The following is a 4,685-nucleotide window of genomic DNA, read 5'->3' on the forward strand; positions in this document are numbered from 1 at the left end:
AATTAATTTTAAGGGCAAAATGGTAAAGAGTGACATATCTTTTTCATATGAAACCCAAATGATTTGAGATTTGGATATGACATAGAAAACTCAAAGATAGAGAAGTTTCAGGTTTTGAGTTTTGGAGAATTTGATCATTTGACTGGTCCAAAAGGATATACCGACATTAAAATGATAAATAGTATATATTATATTATATTATATAATTATAATATAATATAATATTAAAAAAAATAATAATAAATTGATATATATGAAACTTACGTGAAAGTGTAAGTCTCATTTTCAAAATATGTAACAGAGAAGAATCGAGAAAGAAAGAGAATAAAGTTTTCGATTTTTCTTTTCGATCGTACGAATTATCGGTTTATCCAATCGACGAACCGACTTCAGATCTGGGATCGTTGACACGAGGTCTTCAATTTGAGGTATAAATTTCATAGTTTTGGTAATGTTTGAAATTCGTCGATTTTTGGAATAAATCCGATAAATTCTTAAATCATACTGGAATTGAAGATTGTTGAGTAGTGTATGATTTTAACGAAGAAGAGATGATTATAGTGATGTTATTTTGAATTATTCCTAATTTATTATAATTAGGGAAATTTAATCGTGGACTGGGATTGAAGAATTATTTGTCGGTTATATATGCAGTAGAATAACTGACAAGAAACTAAGTTTTGAATTCGGAATTGAATTATGTTCTGATTTCGATTTGATATGAATTTTTGAAGTTTCAAATGATATTTAAAACTCATATTAATGATTTTGGAGTATGTTATTGATTGGAATGAGTATGTTATTGATGTAGATAAAGTGTAATATCAATATCTTCAGGCTACATCAACTGGAAACGAAGAATTGAGGTATGTTGCGACCGGGTAACATACGACAGGTATCTGTATTATATGATATATGATTGGATTGATTGGATTGGAATACGTGTCTATATGCCTATTTGTTGATTTGATGTGGCATACATGACATCATGATTTGAATATCGATGTATAAAATAAATGTTTTGTTAACACACATCATTTTATGCATACATCGATACATGACATGCACGTTAAGCTATGATCCTTGGATACCTTGATATGATTAGAATGGATTCCGGGGTTTGTGAACACAATTGCTATGTTGGTATTATATGACCCGTAAAACATAGACAATTGTGGCCCCATATGATTGGATATGAGATGTGGGATTTGATGGCGCTTTGTCGACGCTATCATACGTGTATTCCCATATCGGTCGGTGTGCCAGCTCGAGCATTGATTTGATTTGATAGCGATTCGATTGATTCTGACATGTGCTCAGTGGATGGGCATTTGACCTGATACCTCCACGACATACATGCATTGCATACCATATATCATTGTTTAGATATCTATGGTATATATGATTGGTTGTTCCATATGGAGCTTTGCTCACCCCCAAGGGGGGCTGTTGTTGTCTTTGTGTGTGGACAATGGCAGGTACTCCAGGATATCAGGAAACCGGAGAGGGTACTTCTGGAGGGAGCCACTCTTGAGTTGAGGTTTTATATGTTGTTTCCAGTATATATGTATATGTATCTATATACCGGGGCATGTCCCAAGGATATGAGTTGTTTGTATGTGATTGGTTTTTGATTTCGTGTGGGCATGTTTTATGATATGAGATTAAATACTATTTTTAGTATTCAAATAAAAGGATTTGGGCTATTTGTAAAGAAATTTTAAACTTGTTTTCCGCTGTGATTAATTAACCCTAATCAGATTGTATTGTAATAACGATTAGGAGCTAAGGGCCCCACACACTGCAAAGGAAACAAAGGCACGAACCCCGTGTAAGGGTCCATGTGGGGGTCCGTGCAGCCTCGGTAGGAGAAACCCACAAAATTTCTGTACATGCGATGCTTATCATTCTAGACTCGATTGTACGGACCATGAACCAACACCACGAGACCATCCTAGGATGCTATAACATCAAACCAAATTCGCACCAACACCCAAAACAACGACGTACACCCTACGACACGTACAATTCAAAAACGTGGCAATTGACACCAACTCGTTTCCTACGACTTCTAATATACTCGAGTGCTTATCGACACTAAATTAACAAATAACAACACAACATCATACTAAGCATACCTAAACGCAGCAACGATCACCCGCCGATTCCCAACGAAGCATGCAACAACAAAATCTCAAGAACACATCAATATCAAAATTTTCAGGAAACACAGTTGGAGCAGTCCTACGAAAACGGTCATAACTCACTCAATTTTTATCCAAATATTTCGAATTTTATATCAAATCGAAGGTATCGAAAAGTTCTTCAATTTTACGTGGAAGGTTTTCTCACATTCACGACCAAAAAATAGCAGTATTTGAAAAGACAGTAAAAACAAGTTTTCAGATCTCAAAATTTTCTCAAAACTGATTCAAACCATTTTCTGCTCAAACGACGAACGTCATACATAAAATTTACGAATAAAAATAACACAACACATAATATGACGAGATTGATGCAGAAATAACAGAATATACGTGCCTTTGATGATTAGAAATACCGTGACGACGATACCGAAGCGGAGATGACGTGAGGATTGATCAGGTACGAATGTTGTAAGGACCGTGTATCGTGTTATCATAAATCCTACGTGATTATCGATAATTAATGAAATTGTCATGTGATTATGTATCTGATGTATATTATGACAATGAAATTAAGAAAATGAGTATTGGACATGAATTGATGTTGTATGAATTTGATTTGAAAGGCCGGACGCCAATAAGTACAAAATCGAACATTTTGTACAGAACATGTGGCGCCCGAGCGGTAGAAAATTACCGCTCGAGCGCCAGGGTATATGAAGGCATGTTCTCGGACAGAACTTGCCGCGCCCGAGCGGTAATTTGTGACCGCTCGAGCGCGGTGCATTTGAGACTCGGGGGCAGAACCTCTCGCGCTCGGGCGCGAGAATTCTACCGCCTGAGCGCGGTAAACGGTGGATGATAAGAACGAGGTTTCCTATTTCTTTCTTCATTTGATTTCAGCAGCTTCGAGAGAGAGACTCGAGAGATTTCAATTTTCTATCGTCCGAATCGACTTTGAAACGCTGTCTAAACGCGAAACAAATTATATATTTGTTATCTGCGCGTCGAGGGCTTTAGACTGAGGTAATTTTCTTCTGGTTTCATCAGCTTTAAATATCAAAGTGCTGGAATAGCATGTATTTGAAGTTGAATTTCTGATATATAGTAGAATAACCGACAATAAACTCGTATTCGAAGTCGGAATTGAATTATGATATGATTATGATTTGATATGAATTATTGAAGTTTCAAATGATATTTGAAACTCATATTTATGATTTTGGAGTATGTTATTGATTGAAATGAATATGTTATTGATGTAGATAGATTATTATACTGCAATCTAAAGCTACATCAACTGGAAACGAAGAATTGAGGTATGTTGCGACCGAGTAACATACAACAGGTATCTGTATTATATGATATATGATTGGATTGGATTGGAATACGTGTCTATGTGCCTACTTGATGATTTGATGTAGCATACATGACATTGAGATTTGAGTATCGATGTACAAAATAAATGTTTTGTTAACACACATCATTTTATGCATACATCGATACATGACATACACGTTGAGCTATGATCCTTGGATACCCTGATATGATTTGATTGGATTCCGGGGTTTGTGAACACAATCGCTATGCCGGTATTATATGACCCGTAAATCATAGACAATTGTGGCCCCATATGATTGGATATGAGATGTGGGATTGATGGCGCTTCGTCGACGCTATCATATGTGTATTCCCATATCGGCCGGTGTGCCAGCTCGAGCATTGATTTGATTTGATAGCGATTCGATTGATTCTGACATGTGCTCAGTGGATGGGCATTTGACCCGATACCTCCACGACATACATGCATTGCATACCATATATCATTGTTTAGATATTTGTGGTATATATGATTGGTTGTTCCATACGGAGCTTTGCTCACCCCCAAGGGGGGCTGTTGTTGTCTTTGTGTGTGGACAATGGCAGGTACTCCAGGATATCAGGAGACCGGAGAGGGTACTTCTGGAGGGAGCCACAGCTTGGGCTGAGGTTTATGTTTATGTCTTGTTCCCAGTATATATGTATATGTATCTATATACCGGGGCATGTCCCGAGGATATGAGATGTTTGTATGTGACTGGTTTTGATTATGTGTGGGCGTGTATTATGATTTGAATTTAGATACTATTTTTAGTATTTAAATATCAGAAGAGATATTTTGGGCTCATTGAAAAGAAATTTTAAACCCGTTTTCCGCTGTGATTACTTAATCCTAATCAGATTGTGTTGTAATAACGATTAGGAGCTAAGGGCCCCACACAGTATGGTATCAGAGCATAGCTGGGAATGCTCTATTGAGTTTTGTGTACACTTGAATAGGCACAAATGAATTGTGCGTATGTGTTTGACTTATTTGTATTACTTGCTCTTATGTGATTTGATTTGAGTAAGTATCTGATGAGATTGATGATATGAGATGATGATATGAGATGATGAGATTATGAAATTGATATGAAATTGTGATATTCATCTTTTGATTTGTAGATGGACAACACAAATGAAACTGCGAGTAGCAATACTGAGAGGATTGTTGGGCAATTT

The 4,685-nt window shown here is 36.5% G+C and overlaps 1 long non-coding RNA gene across 1 annotated transcript; it reads left to right on the plus strand.

The window, feature by feature from the left end:
- Positions 1 to 302: 302 nt before the first annotated feature.
- Positions 303 to 4,253, plus strand: LOC140820179 (uncharacterized). The gene is made up of 3 exons (XR_012115368.1): positions 303 to 428; positions 812 to 866; positions 4,071 to 4,253. It is a non-coding gene; the product is annotated as an uncharacterized lncRNA (long non-coding RNA).
- The last annotated feature ends 432 nt before the right edge of the window (positions 4,254 to 4,685 follow it).

The sequence above is a fragment of the Primulina eburnea genome, chromosome 18 (assembly GCF_022965805.1).
Source record: "Primulina eburnea isolate SZY01 chromosome 18, ASM2296580v1, whole genome shotgun sequence".
NCBI lineage: Eukaryota > Viridiplantae > Streptophyta > Magnoliopsida > Lamiales > Gesneriaceae > Primulina > Primulina eburnea.